Genomic DNA, 16,277 nt, shown 5'->3' with positions numbered 1-16,277 from the left:
TTCTACAACAAAGATCACACTATATATTTATAAAGGCCAGTGTGGGCACTGGGGGAGGTCAGGAGGGAAAGGAAGACATCTCTGGACTGCTGGGACCCTTTCCCACTCTAGCAGAGCTCTGTTCCTCTTGCCTCCTGCATATCATTGGCCAGGGATTAGGGGTGACAGAGCCTCCTCAAGGCCCAAAGAGAGCCATCTTCAGTTCCAGATTCAAGGCATCATTACCACCCTGCCCTCTCTGTCCTGGAGTACTCTGTGCCAGGGGTGGAGTTCAGTGGTTCAGCACTAACCTAGCATGTGTGAAACTTTGGGTTCAATCCCCAGCAACACAAAAAAATCCAAACAAACAAAAACACTTTCTGGCCCAGAAAGAAACAATGAACAAAAGGACTCTGAAGAGAGAAACCCCTCTGCTATTACTGAAAGCAGTGACAGGAAGTAAAGGGTCAGTCATAGCCTCACAGCTCCAGAAGGTATCCACCACACTTCGACCCAGCACCCAGAAGTTCAGGGAACCCGGCTCTCCAGGATGCGCTATTCTTACACTACACTGGTCTGCCCTACTCATATATGGTGAGAGACACCAGAAATCGTGTAGACACATGCTACACCTCTGCTGAGACAGATCTTCATCCTCTTCATATCTTTTGAAGAGAGCAGAAATTACTGTGCCAAGATACAGGAAGGTCCTGGGTCCATGGAAACCCATGCATGTGCACTCATATGCTCAAGTGATTGAGGAAGTAGAGCCAACATGACTCCTTGTATTTCAAACTGCATTGCTTTGTGGAACCCCTTCAATTCTGGTTCTCCCAGATCTTATTTCTCTCTGCCAGGCCTAGGCCTGAGTTCTCCTGACTAAAAGAGGTACAAGTGCTTCCACACACCAAATGTCAATTCCAGCTCCAAATCTTCTGGCTCAGGCTGACTCGCCCATTCTCTCCCTCTGAGAAAATGCAACCTCTCCTTGTATACACCAGTGTGTCCTGGGCTGCTGCCAGGCTTTGTGGGTCCTACTCAGGGTCCTGTTTCAGCTCCCTCCTGGGGTGAGAACACGCATCTCTGTGCCCCCTGAAGTTCCTACAGAGAATGAGAAAGAACTGGGTGGTGCAACCAGAATAGAAGTTGAGGAGGAAAAACAGGCCTGGATCACCTGGCCCTCACCTTCAGCATGTGACATTTTAGGTTGGCTGGGCTGGGCTGGGCGGGGAGGGAGAGGAAAGAAGAGCGTTCCAAGCCAAGCCCTAGAGGTAGCCATGGAAGATTGCACTCGAGCCATACAACTGGGTCCCCCTCCACTACTGTGGTCCCACTGAGAAGCCTAAAGACTTCGAAAGGTGGCTGGGTCCAGGAGGGGTCCAGTCAAGAGAACTGTAATCTGTTTGAAGGGCGCTTCAGAAGGAGGATGAAGAGAGAAGATTCTGGTAAGAGACAGCAGTAAAACTGAAATTCTCAGACAAAGCTATGGGGCTGGGGCCCATGCTTCCAAAATCTGTCTGCTGGGTGGAGAGGACAAGAAGGAGCAGAAGGACAAGCTGCAGAGGGAGGGACTGACAGAGGCAGCAAAAGGCTGGCACTGAGTCAAAGGAGGGCAGGAGGCATGAGCAAAGGGGTTGGGAGAGCTGAGAGCCCAGGAGTCTCTCAGTGGCAGCATTGTCCTCCCACTGTGGCCATCAGGGCCTGCAGGTTGGTCTCACGATTGATGAAGCCCATGGAGTTGAGCTGCTCCAGTTGCTGCTAAAATCTGACTTCTGGTGTCTGCACCTATGAGTTTCCACTTGCAGTCAGAAGCTGGATCATCTGCTGCATGAGCTGCTGCTGGACACTGGAAGGCCGGGTGGGAGATGGGGCTGCCATGGCTGGTGGGGAGGTGGGGGCCTCTGCTATGGACCCAGAGTTGCTGCCTGCCAAGGGTGCCAGAGTCCGGGGCACCCTGAAGAAGCGAAAAGTGGGGACCAGCCTAGGTGTTTTAGTCTTCAAGGTATGCAGTCCCTGCTCTATCTATAGTAACACCTGTACGGCATGGGGGTTGGTGAGGATGGACAGTAACTCCATGTTCTGCATCTGCTGCAGGAAGATGGGGAGCTGAAGGTGGAGCTGCTTCTGCAGCTACAGGTTCCCTACCAAAAGTGCGTGTTCACCATCATGTGCCAGAGGAAAGGTAGGAGGAGGGAGTCTGGTCCTTCCCAGCCCAAGAATTCCCCTACAGCCTCAGAAACCCTTGGTACCCCGCCACTGCTGAAAGTCTGGCCACCATTTCCAAGGGTCTGGAAAATGCTGAGCAGCAAAGTAAGGGTTCTAGGGCAGCGTCTGCATCATGCTGTGCATGTAGAAGGCTGAGATCACATTCTGCATGAGCTGGAGAATTTGAGATCTGCTGTGGGAGTGCCTACCTTTCTGGGCTGGACCCCAGGCTAGCCACATTGATCTCAAAGGGGTTTGAGACTGTAGGGTGCACTTGTCTGGTCCTGGATCTTCTGTGCCCTCCCCACCAAATTCCGGGGAGGGGGAAGCAGGGTGGGGTGGGGTGTGGTCTCCAGGGGCTTAGTTGGAGTTCTCGATTCTCAGTCCGCAGAGGCTGGGAGGACAGTGTTGGAGTTCCTGGCCAGGGTGGAGAAGAGGCTGTTTCCAAACTGGGAGGAGGGAAAGGCTTTGAGCTAAACTAAATAGCATTCTTGATTGTCCCTGAATTGCCAATACTTATAATTTGTACCATTGTTTTGCAACTCTCCTTTAATTGTTTTATATTTTTTGTGGAATGGTTTTTCCTCCTGTAAATTTGCCAACTCCCTATGAACAGTAATATATACTTTTTATTAGCTACCACAAATGACTCGTATATAATAAGACTTCATTAAATATTTTCTCTTTTTTCTCATTCAATGCTCCTTTGATCCATCATTGGGTCTAATAGTATGACAGATATTGAAATATAGAAGCAAATTAATATGATTCCTGTCCTAGATTACTATCTAGTAAGGTAATGTACAAATAATAACAAAAATTAAATTAATGCATAATTTTATATGCTATGAAAGAAAAGTAAAGGATATGGTTTGATTTGAGGAATTAAAGAAGGTATCTCTGAGGAAATAATAATATCTAAATGATGAGTAAAATTAGCCAAGTGAAGAGTTTATCAGTCTTCATCCAATCAGAAGAAACTACACAAAAATTTGAACAAAGCAAGTTATATATTAAGAATTATTAACTATAATGGGTTGGAGTGACCATGGATTGATTAATAAGAAATAAGAAAGCACTAAAGAGTGACTCAATAGCAGATATAAGCAACAGTTTCCTCCAGGACAGAGATTTGGACCTTGTCTCATGATCATGGGTCCCTGGATGCAAGAGAAGTGACTGAGATCCAACCAGTGAAACTTCCTGGAGCACCTGCCTTCTGGAATGTACTAAAAGTGTTCTAGGTTTCCAGGGAAAGTTGTTCATGGGAAGGTATCTCACAAGAGGCCTTCTGCTACAAAACTGCCCAAGATGAATTCCAGAAGAAGCTGGTGGTTGTCATGTACTATTAGGAGTACAGTGGCCGAAGAAGCTACATGTGTGTAGGATCCTGGTGTCAGCAAGCTCCCCTACTTTAGGAGGCTGAAAACACACTCAAATAAGAAAAAACCTTTTGCTTCCTGCAATGCTATTCTTATCCCTTCTGTTAATAAAGCTTAACACTGGATCAGTTGGAAAAGAAAAAAATAGTTAAAGGGTCCAGATATATTTGCTCAAAACAGGCCAAAAGGATGAGTTGGAGTTTAGAGGCAATAAATATGTATAAGGCACAGTGTGGAAGAACCTTTCAGGTCCAGTATATAATACATGCAAAGACCGAGTTTGACAAGAGCTTGGCATTTGGAGGAATGAAAGAGAGCCAAAGTATCCTAGAGTGAAGGAGAAAGTGGAGCAAGGTGACATCCAAGAATACATGTGGAAGTCACCACAGGAGCATGTGCCTCCCTCACAACCATGGAAGTGTGTCACAGTGTGCAACCTTGGTGGCATAAAGGTTATAAAGATTATTCAGAGATCAGATTTAGTTCAATTACCAAGAGGTCTAGAGAAGCTGCCTTTCCATATGAGAATGCCTCGGGAAAACAGCAATAAACTGAGACCTCTGCAGTTATTTATTTGAAATTCAGGGACATGAAAACAAAGATGTAGAAGAAAAACATTTGTAACACTTAAATAGTAAGTCCCTATTTTGTGAACACTTGAGCTGTGAACTTTCATAGGTGCACTGTAGTATCAGACTCATTTTGTCAGATATGAATGAATCCAACTTATGAATCTTCTCCCAGAAGAGAACTAGTTCATAAGTCATGGACTTATTCTATAGGCATAATTCTTCTTGAGGTGCTGAAGGAGTGGAGATTTCTGTCTTTATACAGCTACATCCCATTGAAAGGGGCTATGGCCCTACCTGCTGGAGATTATTTTTCTCCAGCTACCTTGGAGTACTATGGCACCTTGGCTAGGTAAAAATCAAGAGGTAGTGTCCATATGTGAAGAAATGTTAAACTGCCTGTTTTATGGAATAAAACTTGATGAATTAGGCAGAAAAGTGACTTTATTAGGTTAAGCATGTAGTGGCCAAATATGAGAAGAGCAAGACAGATTTCTATGCTTCCTGTAGAGGAGACAGTATATCAAAGAAGGATGTTAAATAAATTATCAAGAACTTGACAGCCATAGCCTTAGCAAGATTACCACATTATGGATTAATTAAAAACAGGGATCTCAATATAGTTATCTGTTTATGCCATGGTGAATTAGGGGTCACTGCTTTTTGAAGAGGAACCTCAGGTCTTCCAGAGGTTCAGAGGAGTAGAGTCAGTCCTGTGAAAATTTTAGTGACCATTTCCCATGCTGGGGTGTCCCATGTAGAGTTTCTACTGCATCCCTTGAGGAAGGACCAGTTTAGTGGTTCCTCAAGAACTGGGAATAAGGCTATGGTCCTGAGGGCTGTAAGGCTGTCCATTTTGTCTATCAGCCTCCCATTGATTTCCTAAGGAGACTTTAGGCATGCCTCATCCGTGTCTTTCAATGAATGATAGTGATCTACTTGGGAAGATAGACTGCCTTTAGGAATTGTAGGATTTCCTACTATGTTTTATAGATGACTGTTTGTCGATAAGCCCCTCTATTTCCATATTGCTGCATGAGCATGTAGCACTAGAAAGAGATATTTGGAGTCTGTAGTTTAGCTTTTTGACCTTTCCAAATATCAGTGCCCAAATAAGAGCTATGATACCTACTTTTTGAGCAGAGGTCCCTGGGGAAAGGTGTTTGGCCTCAATGACCTGTTGTAAACTGATAATTGCATAACCTACTTTTGGTGTCCTTCTTGTCCAAAGCTAATTCCATTAGTCAACCACGTTTTCCAAGGGTCTTAGAAGGGCAGATAATAGATGTCTCATCTGCTTGCATAGGTATGAGAAATCTCATGATATTCTCACGAGGGGCTAAATTCTGAGTCTAAAGGCATCAAAGAAGCAAGATTCAGAGTACTGCAAATCTTTATAGTAATCTCAGAGGCATCTAGAAACCATGGCCTGACATAGTCCCAATATGTAAAATCTGGTTTGGCCTTTTACAGAATTAGAGAATTGTCTTCAATTTTTATAGTCTTCCTAGTAAGAGAGTAGGACTGTGGCACAATTAAAAACTCATGGCTGAAAAATTGACCTTCAAAGTGACAAATTAGGAATAAAGAAGCTCTGATTACACATTTCTTTGATACCAATTATGGCTACATATCTAGACTAGGGTTTTCTAGAAAAGGAAGTTAAAACAGAAGCCAAAGAAATTGAAAGTTCTTACTCATGACACCCAGGCCACCCAGGGTTTCTCATAGGAGAAGAGATGTCTATGCACAGGGGCAGTGTAGATTTCCCCAGATACCTTCAGTCAGTCCTCTTCATCAGACTGAGAGGTGAGAATTTAGCAGGCCTAGCCTCTCTCTGGGAGAGGGATAGTCAATTCTCCAGTGCCATGAGTCAGGTACATCAGCTACCTAACACACAGTGGAGGGCCTAGGTGCTGATGGCTCAGTGTAGTGAAATACCCAGTATCCAGTTTTCTTGTAGGCCTTTATTGGGCCTAATTTTTTTCTTGGATGAATTGGGATGCTTACAGAATTGCCAATTGCAATAGTCATAATTTTGGCCTGTCCTTTTTTCCATCTGTTCCCCTTTTATTATCATCTAGATCCTAATTGTTGAACATAGAAAAGACTGTGTACAGTAATTGGGTCATAGGATCCTGGGCACCATCTATAAACCTAGCAGCATTTTTTGAAAATACTGGGTCTCTCTGGGATACTACAAAACAGGTTGGAGAGACCTGTATTCCCCTGGGTGACAGGTGGGCATCTGAGAACAGGATCATCAACAATATCAATTTCTTCCTCTATGGAGGCCCCTTTAAATAACACGGTTGTTGGGCCTTTCCAGAGATAAAGAATCACAATAGCCTGAAAATAAGGTATTTCACACTACTTTCCTTGTCTTTTAATGGAAAAAAAATCTAGTTGAAGAATAGTATTGTAATGTAGACTGCCATTCGACACCCATTTCTAACCATTTCCTAGTCCATCTTGTTAGCTAGATATCTGGGATTTGCTGAGTATTTTCTACTCCTTGGAGAGAAGAATATAGCCCACCTATGAGCTCTCTTAGAAATTCCCAAGAGATCAGGATGGAGCCTCCTCCCACTCAGGGAACTCTCTTAGATCAGGGTAAAGCCCCACCCTGGGTGCTCCTTTAGCCACGATACGCAATATCCCTTGCATTTACACAGATAATAAAAACTTTGGTACTTTGTTTAAGGCAGTAGAGCTAGAACCCTCTTTTTTAAAAACCTTAAAAAGTTCTAAGTACAGAACAAAGATGGCTGTATTTTGCATACTCACAACCACTTGAGTTGAGTTTTACTGGCTGTTTCTTTGTTCTGCTCAGCCCATTAACCATGTTTTTCTAAATTACCTGAATTTCCATTAGAGAAAATAAGCAGGAGGGATATAATCCAATTTAGAAGAGAAGAGTGGAGGAGACCCATACGTTTCTTAAAATCAGAGACTTAATTCCTATGTATAAGGGTAAGATCTCCTGGTGTTCATGAGGTCATCTGAAAAGAAAAAAATGGTGAATAAGCTTGCTAGAATCATGTGACCAAACCTTGTGACCAACCAAAATGACTAGAAAACATGGTAGCCATAAAATACTGAGTACAAAGACTGACTCATGTACACAGATAAACTTCAGAAAATTTGAGGCCATGCCCATCAGTCTTAATTCACAGGTGAATCCCCTGTCCTTAGCAGAGCACATGTGGAAGAAAGAATTTAATAATTTTCCCTTAGACTTATTTTCTATACATTAATATACTTGTGTTTAAAATGTACTGTGGTAAATGAATGAAACCACTAACTCATTCACTTAGGCCTGCACAGGTGTCTAATAGGTGGTGTTTTGCTATCAGAGGATCAAACATTCCATATACAAATCATACTACTGTTGATATTTTCTGAACATATGTCCCACACAAAGCCATAAAGTTTGTTTTGAATAGGCAAAACACTGATTATTTTGAATTTTCTTAATCCAATAACCTTTCTCCATTCTCTCTGTATCTCATAAATATTCCTCAACACTCTCCTTGGGGAGACAGATTTGAGTCTGTGAATTTCCCCTTACATTTGGCCCCTTTGTGAATGAACTCTCTGTTTTGCAAAACATTGCTTCAGTGATTGGCATTCTCCATGGCATGCAGAATGGGCCTAGTTTGAAAACACAACCACATGAATAAAAAAATTAGACTACTTCTCTAGAACATACAGAGACTATACATAGTGAAGAATCCATTTTTTCTTGTTCAAAGTCCCTGGCTTTCTTTTAATGATGCTAGTGTCTTTAATAGCCACATGCTTCTTTGCCACAATTTCACATTAGCTTTTCTTTTGGCCAAACTGCAAGTTTCCAAATTTTATTTCTGCCCCTTTGCTTCTAATTCTTATGTAAATCTGGCTAAAAGCAACCACTAGTACCCATGCAGCTGCCTTAATGTTGTGCTGCCTTGATTTTTTTTTTTAACCAGATTAACTAGGCTGTCACCTTTAACTCAGTCTTACACAAATTCTCAGGAAATGAACACACTAAGACAAGATCTTTGCCAGAATGTGATGTGAATGTCTGCTACTCCAATATTCAGTTAATTCTCATTTCCACCTGAAACCTCATGATTCAAGTCACAACACACTTCTTTTTGCCTTTATATATCCCTCTTCATGAGATATCTTTTAATATTTTGGGGGGGTACTGGTGATTGAACCCAGGTCCTTCTGCTTTGTGAGGAGATATCTTTTAGTATGAACCCTACTCTGCAGTTTCATTAATTCTTCAACAATTTGGGAATTCATCTTGAATTTCTCTCATCTGGATCATTATAATTCTTTCCAGATAAACATTCCTTTTCCTTCTCAATTAGCTATTAGTACAATCATTATTTAAAGTACAAATTTAATTTTCTCAGATCCTTGAAGCCAGGTTTTAAAAAATATCTAGCTTCAATACACCATCTGATTTTAGTGGCTCTCCTGGGTGCTTCAAAAGCTTGACATATGAAATTAAGATTAAATTATATTTTAACTATTTAATTAAATGACATACCCCACAAAAAATATTAATAATGATATTAATGTGTTAAAAGTTACTAGATCACACAGTATATAGGCCTCAGAACAAAGTTTCTTCATAATCTCAATTCCTATGTTTGAATTTATAAAATATGTTATTGATAAAGGAAGTACTACATATATTATATAGTACTATTTTTAATTATCTTATTTATTTGGAACTCTGTATTGACTTGGTAATATTCATAAAAATGTATACTTGGATAATCTGATCAAACACACATACTGCTTGACTTTATTTCTCATCACAACGTATTAGTTTTTCAATGAGTATATAAAATACTTTTTCAAAATGTATTATAGTTTTACAGATTATTTTCAATTTTCATAATTTAATCTAAAATTTACATAATTTTAGTCTAATATCAATAAGAAGTGTTGATACTATTAGTTACTAATCACTGAAGCAAACATTTCCTTCTACTTTTATTTCAAGCCTTTGAACTTTTAAAACTGAATAATGTAATGAATACTTAGGGTATGTTTCAGTATAAATCAGAATTTTCTAGCCAAATGGAAGGTCAGTGTAGTAAGAAAGTCATCAATGATATAAGCAAATGGTTGAAGATACCTTTGTCAGAAGAGCTTTATTATTCTCATTTCCACTTACAATAGAAAAATATTTCCTAATTTAAATTATAAAATACATTTAAGCTATACCTGAACTTCATTTTCAACTGAAGTCATCTCAGCTGATGTAAAAAGGGTAAATGAAAGAAAACACAGTAAAGTATTTTAAAAATTTTTGTACCTTCGGGTGGTGATATATTTGGGTTTTTTTTTTTTTTTTTTTTTTTTTTTTTGTACCGGGGATTGAACTTGGGTCCTTGCACTTGGCAAGGCAGGCCGCCGAACCACTGAGCTAAATCCCCAGCCCTTGTATGTCAGGTTTCTAAATATTATTTAAATTGAATGGATGATGCTTGCTAAATATGTTTGAAGACAATCACTTTGGTTAGATCAGTGTCCTTTCTGCTATTTGAATATACTTAGAATCTTCTTACATAGCATCTTTGATCATGTCTTTTTCTCTTTATCAGCTTAATATATTTACACTCACTTTATAAGACTCAGATCAAATGTCACTCTTTTGTAGACCATGACTGCTCAAATCCCAAAATCTACATCCCGAAGAATTGTTTTATTTTATTCCATGCTCTCATAACCCTTTGTCACCTAGATTATGAGATTATGAACTTCTCAAAATTATAGTTGATCATTTTTGTACCAACAGTATCTAGAGATCAATAGAGGAGAAGTTTACAATTGTTGGTCATGTTGATTTGATTTTAGTTTTACAGACTTTAATCTGTTTCATTTAGCTTAATTCTTTAGGTCTAACGCTCCTTAATCATAATACAATAGTAATTATTTAATTTTCTTTCTTTTTAAAACTTATTTTGTGCTCACTGCCATCCCCTTGGCCTTTCTTCTCAAGGTAGTTCTTGTATGGATCTTCATCAGTGCCACTAGCTGTCCCTTCCCTATAGGTAACCTTTGACTGAGGGACATGAAGACAATAGTCATATGATGAATTATAAATTATTTTATATTTCCCTGTTTCTTCCAAGTGGTCCTACTATTTCACTCTATTATTCTTTACCCTACTATTAAATATTCAAATTGGCTGACTCTTTTTCACAGTGAGGTTAACTAAAGCAAGCATGATTTTTAAAAAGAGCACTATCCAAAGCTGGGCAAATCTGTAATCCAGCACACAGGAAACTGAGGCAGGAAGATCGCCATGATTGCTGAGGATACATAGTGAGTTCAAAGCCAGCCTGAATTACATAGCAAGACCTGGTCTCAAATGCCAAAATAATAAAAAATAAAACAAATACTATCCAACTGACTGACTGATAGTATTCCAAGACAAGCATTAAACCTTGCCATAGTACATTTTCAAATATTTCTAAGATGTCGCTACATCTTTATTTATTTCTATGTCATATTTTACATTTATTATTTTAGTTTCTCAGTAGAATACAAGCTAAGATCACTCATTAATATCCAATGGTAGGAAAACGATTCCTTACATGATAGTATCTCATCTTGAAAGACTATTTTGCTATCACAAAAAGTAAAAAATTATGTATGAAAATGTTTAGAATAAACTGAAAAAGCAGAATTCAAATTGTAATATGTAATGATCATGATTGTATGTTATATATTTTCATGCAAGAGTGGAAAGGAAGACAAAAATTATGCTACAGCATGCTCAATTGGTTATGCGCCAAGAAAAGCATTATGCCTTACAACAATACATTTCGAAAGTGTTCCCAAGACATGTCACACTTTATTTTCACATCATAGTTCACATTTATTTTTTTAGTTTCTAAGTAGAATATAAGTTAAGATTGCTTATAAATATCTAATTGTAGAAAAATGATTTCTTACATGAAATTATCTCACTTGAAAGCCTATTTTGCTGCCATAAAAAGTAAAAGTTTAAGTCACGTATACAAATGTTTAGGCTAAACTTAAGAAGCAGAATTGAAATTTTATAAGGAAATTATCATAACCATATATTATAAATCTCCACACAAGAACTGAAAAAGCAGGAAAAACATCAATGTGATAAGGGGAGGACTTAGAGCATTTTCATTGTTTAAAATGTTGTATATGGGGCCGGGGATTTCGCTCAGTGGTTCTGCCACCTATTTTGCAAGCTCCAGGTCCCAAATTCGATCCCCAATACCCCCCCAATAGTCATATATCTTTTATTTAACTTTTAGAAATGTACATGGTTTTATTGTAAGAGTTCTAAATAGACATTTCAGGATCTCAAAGAGGCATTGGTATTCCTGTGTTCATTGCAGCCTTATTTACAATAGTTAAGATGTGGTGTTCACCAACGGATGAATGTATAAAGAAAACGTGGTCAATGTCATCAATAGAATATCATCCGGCCTTAACAAAAATGAAGGAAATCCAGCCATATATGGCAACATGGATGAAACCTGAGGGATAGGTCAAGTGAAATAATCTAGTCACAGAAGGAAAAAATACTTCATGGTTCCATTTATATGACATATCTAAAACAGTTAAGTGCTGAATAATAAAGTAATGGTTGCTACAGACTGGAGTAGGAGAGAAATAGAGAGTTGCTTTTCAATAGGTATATATTTCAGTTATAGAAGAGGGATGAGTTCTAGAATTTTGTTGTAAAACACTGTGCCTACAGTTTACAATATAGTATTGCATATTTGCAAATCTGTTACAAGGGTAGACCTCATGTTAAGATTAGATTCTTAATGTCATGGATGGAGTTCAAGGAAGTCTTCCAAAGAAGACATGGAGACTTCAGTTTAGCCCACTGAATAGATTTTTGACTCACACCACAGAAAAATAATTTCAGGATGCATCATAGTGGGGGCATGCATCAGATTCATTAGGCAGAGTTAGAGCGTAAGGGACAATAATAAAAAGACTCCAACATGAGTAACTGGAGGGGTTTAGACTGGCCTGCTCACAAAAGGATGAGGTCAGCTTTTAAGGTCTAGCTAAGGTGGGCCAGGGTCTGGTTGATCATTATCTCAATTCTAGTCTCAGTAGCTCCAGAAGAACCCTTATGGCTTGAATGGCAATTTGTTCCTCATGAGGTGATTGTTCTTGTTCAGGAAGGGGCTGTCTTGCTTTCTGTCATAGGGTAATTTCTCCTGCCCGGGGGAGAGGTGATCTCATCATGGGGTGGTCTACCATGTTCTATCTATACTGGGACCTGAGGTGAGTGCAAGTTTAATGTTTGGAGACTTCTAGGCACTGCTCCAAGAGGGTCTGGAGCTGCATGTTGGGCAAACTAGTAACTGAACCTCGTAAGCTTGAAAATTACTTCAGTTACTCTTTACTTTGATTTAGTTACTCTTGTCTTCTTGTTTTCAGGAGGATGAGATAGACTAGGTAAATTTAGAAATAATAAACCTTATAATACAAACACTTCTTAAATGATTAACATGCCTATGTGCAGAGCTGAGCAGGGAGCTGACCAAGTTTTTTGGTAATAAAAGAGACACAAAAATTAAGTTCCTTGATTTCCTTCTATATACCCTTCTTTCTTTAATCCTACATATAAATATTTTTGTTGCAAATTTTACCCACTCTGAAAATCCATAAGATTAGTTTAGAAGATTACATGCTGTGTTTCTTAAAACACACTTTGGTCTTCAGTGGAGGCAGTGAAACAAGATAATCTTTGTTATGGTTCGGATTTTAATATCCTTTAAAGGGCATGTGTGAAAGGATTGGTTACCAGCCTATGGCACTATTGGGAGGAGGCGGGTTCCACTGGAAGGAATTTAGGTCATTGGAAGCATGCCCTTTAAGAGGATATTGGGATGCTGGCCTTTGTCACTTCCCTGATATCATGAGATATCATGAGAGTTACAGCTTTACTTCACTATGCCCTTCCTACCAAGATGTTCTGCCTCATCAAAGGTCCAAAGTGAGAAGTCCGAGTGACTGAATCCACTGAAAATGTGTTGAAATAACTCTTCTCTCTCTTTAAATCAATTTATCTCCAGTACTTTGTCACAAAAATAGAAAGCTGAATAACAATAGAAAGCTGAAAATCGGTAACTAGAAGTAGGATTACTGCTGTGACTATACCTGATGATGTTCAGAAGCCTTTGGCATTGATTTTTATGAGTAATTTTGGGGGAAAAAAATGGAAAAGCAGACTAGAGAAAGCTTAGAATGCTGTAAGCAGATTTTGATGAAAAATTCTGTGCACATTCACAAGACCAGAACACTGTTAGAAATGATGACAAAAAAGGCCAGGCTTATGAGATTTCAGGTGGAAATGAGAAGAGTGAGGGAAATTATTGAAAACAGAAGTAATAGATCAGGCTGTTTAACCAAATCACTTTGGTATGTTGTGCTCTTTTAAGTTCACTTATCTTAACATAATTTTCATTTTCATTCCAAGAGTTGATTTTTCTTCAAATATCTCATTCATTTACTTTTATTTTTTTAAGAAAACTACACTGAAGAAAATCTCTATTTTAATCTATTCATTAAACAAATATTAAGCACATATTATTGATTCAAAGTGTCTGTGAAAATAAGCTTACAAAATAGAGAAATTAAAAATGAGCTGCATTATAAAACAACACTTAGACTTACAGAGTTATGTAAAACTTTAAGTTTGTGTTTTTCAAGCTATCCAGAGGAATGTGAAGGGATTTGTTTTCCACTTATAAAAAGAGCACTGTATAAAAGAAGCATATGTATATATTTTTAACTGACTCAAAAGACTTAGATAAAACTCCTATGACTAGTTATGCCAGTTAAACAACATTTGAAAAACAAGTTTTGAGGTGCTTCTGGCTACCAGCCTGCAGAAATCTGCTGTTAACTATGAAGGCAGAATGTCCTTTCTTTCAATAAGGAGAGATGCTAATATAACATATTTTGGGAGAGTTAAAATGAAATCTCTCAAGCAGAAAATGATACAATGAAAGTCTGACACATTGCTGGTGTTCATCTAATAAAAAGGTGTAATATACACAAATTATAGCATAATACAAAATAAACTTTCTTCATTTCCTCATCGCCTTTCTATAATCAGACTTTTTTTTGTTTTTGGTACTGGGGATTGAACTCAGGACCTTGCACTTGCAAGGTAGGTAGGAATTTAGCCACTGAGCTAAATTTCCAGCAGTAGAACTTTTGATTAAAGACTTTTAATTCAAGTCTTCCAATTTTTAAGAACACAGAATTCTACACTGTGATATTTTCATAAAATATTTCCCATGACCTACTTTTAAAGTAAGGAGTAATTGGGCTGGGGATTTAGCTCAGTGGTGCCGCTGCCTGCCTTGCAAGTGCAAGGACCTGAGTTCATCGCAGGTACCGGGAAAAAAAAAAAAAATTAAGGAGGAATTGTTATTAGTCAGACATTTAAAAGAAGTAGAGTTTCACACAGTAAAATTAAAATTTCTTTGTAGAACTAGAAGGGAGATTTGTGCACTGGAATTTGTCTATAATTTGTTCAAGTTGAAGATACTCATATATCATTGAAAAAAATATGAAACAAAGCATAATGTCATATGTCCAGTGTGCTTTGACCAAGTAGTACCAAGGCTGATTTTTTTCAGACACAGTTACACAGAATGTGTCTTCTTCAGCCAGGAGTAACAGAATGAGATTAGCCAAGAGTGAGTCATATGACCATAGACAAAGCTGCCAGCACATTTTTTTCCATTTCATATGCCTGTAGAAGGTAAAAATTGGAAACACAGACCCATTTGGAATGTTACACTTTTTACATTCTGTAAATTGCAGTACAACTGTATCGGGATTACTTATGAGACTTCAGTTCTAATGCTTGAATTTCCTCTCAATCTTAACTTATTAAAATAGATTGAAATACCCAAAATTATGAGGTTAGTTTCTCCTATATAATTGGTTAGTTTAATGTGGCATTTATTCATTCATAGACTTTAAAATCATAGTATTCACAAAGGAATTCAGAGTTAAAAGAATACCAGAGGGAATGCTTTTATGGATAGAATTTAATGAAGCTGGACTGTTTATTGCCTTAGTGTCTTTCTAATGAAACAAAAGTCTTACTTAATTTTCTTGAGTGTTTTGTGTTGGCTCTAAATTAGCAGCCATGTTCTCAAGTCAGCCTTTAATGCAATAAAATGTTCATTGAGCTTCACCTTAGTCCTACTCTGCTGAATGCATAGATAATTCTGAAAAAAATCAGACTTGACCCACGTCCTTGAGGAGTTGGTCAAACGGTAAGGCTTGTGTGCCATGCCAATCACTACAGCCAAAATAAACTTAGAGCAATGCCTAACATTTTTTATGTGTTCAGTGTGTCAGAAGCTTTGCATGAATTATCTCATATAAACCTAAGATAGTTTGAGTACTATAAAACAATCTTAATTTACACCTGAGGAAATTTAAAGGAGTTATAAAATTTGGCAGTCAAAAAGATATACATACATATCTATGTTTGCATCTGCTGTGTAATCTCGGATTGTTGGGGACTCAACTGCCATAATGATTCTAAAGCACATTAGGCTTGGAACAAAGGCTCAGCCTTAATTTTGTCCCACTGTAGACCTGGCTGGCCATATCTCATGACATAACTCGCTCCAAGTTCTCAGAACAAACTCAGGGCGAAGTGTGGAGGAAAACGGGCTGTAAAATATTTAGAATGCTATACAGGTCCAAGAAGATATGCATGTGGTTCCCCTTTGCAGCACAGACACTTGCCCGACACCGACTTGGAAAAGCAACAAGCTTCGGTGGGAGACCCCTAGGCTCATCCTGGGCCCAGGGCAAGGCAGACGCCCCTATTCCCTCAAAACTCAAGGCTGACATAGGGACTGCGGGAACAAGCGAATGCCAACGCGGCTGCCTCCTTCACTCCGGGACTTTCCCGGCGACCCAGGCAGTACCCCGCAGAGTTTCTACTCAGGGCCTCGGGCGCCTCCCAGCCTAGCAGGTTAAACTGCAGCGGGCAAGAGGCGGGGACGCGCGGGAGGCCCTAGGACGTCACGGACGCGCGGTCGAGCCTCCAGCCCGCCCCCGCGCGCCTTCCTGCTTCTTTTTGCCGGTGACG

At 39.0% G+C, this 16,277-nt stretch overlaps 1 pseudogene; it reads right to left on the bottom strand.

Moving 5' to 3' along the window:
* Positions 1-1,394: 1,394 nt before the first annotated feature.
* Positions 1,395-9,391, bottom strand: LOC109118350 (annotated as a pseudogene).
* Between the last annotated feature and the right edge of the window lie 6,886 nt (positions 9,392-16,277).

The sequence above is a fragment of the Fukomys damarensis genome, unplaced genomic scaffold (genome assembly GCF_012274545.1).
Source record: "Fukomys damarensis isolate Sample0158 unplaced genomic scaffold, DMR_v1.0_HiC HiC_scaffold_1, whole genome shotgun sequence".
NCBI classification, from domain to species: domain Eukaryota; kingdom Metazoa; phylum Chordata; class Mammalia; order Rodentia; family Bathyergidae; genus Fukomys; species Fukomys damarensis.
The sequence above is the reverse complement of the archived record's forward strand: the minus strand, read 5'-3'. Positions and strand labels throughout refer to the sequence as shown.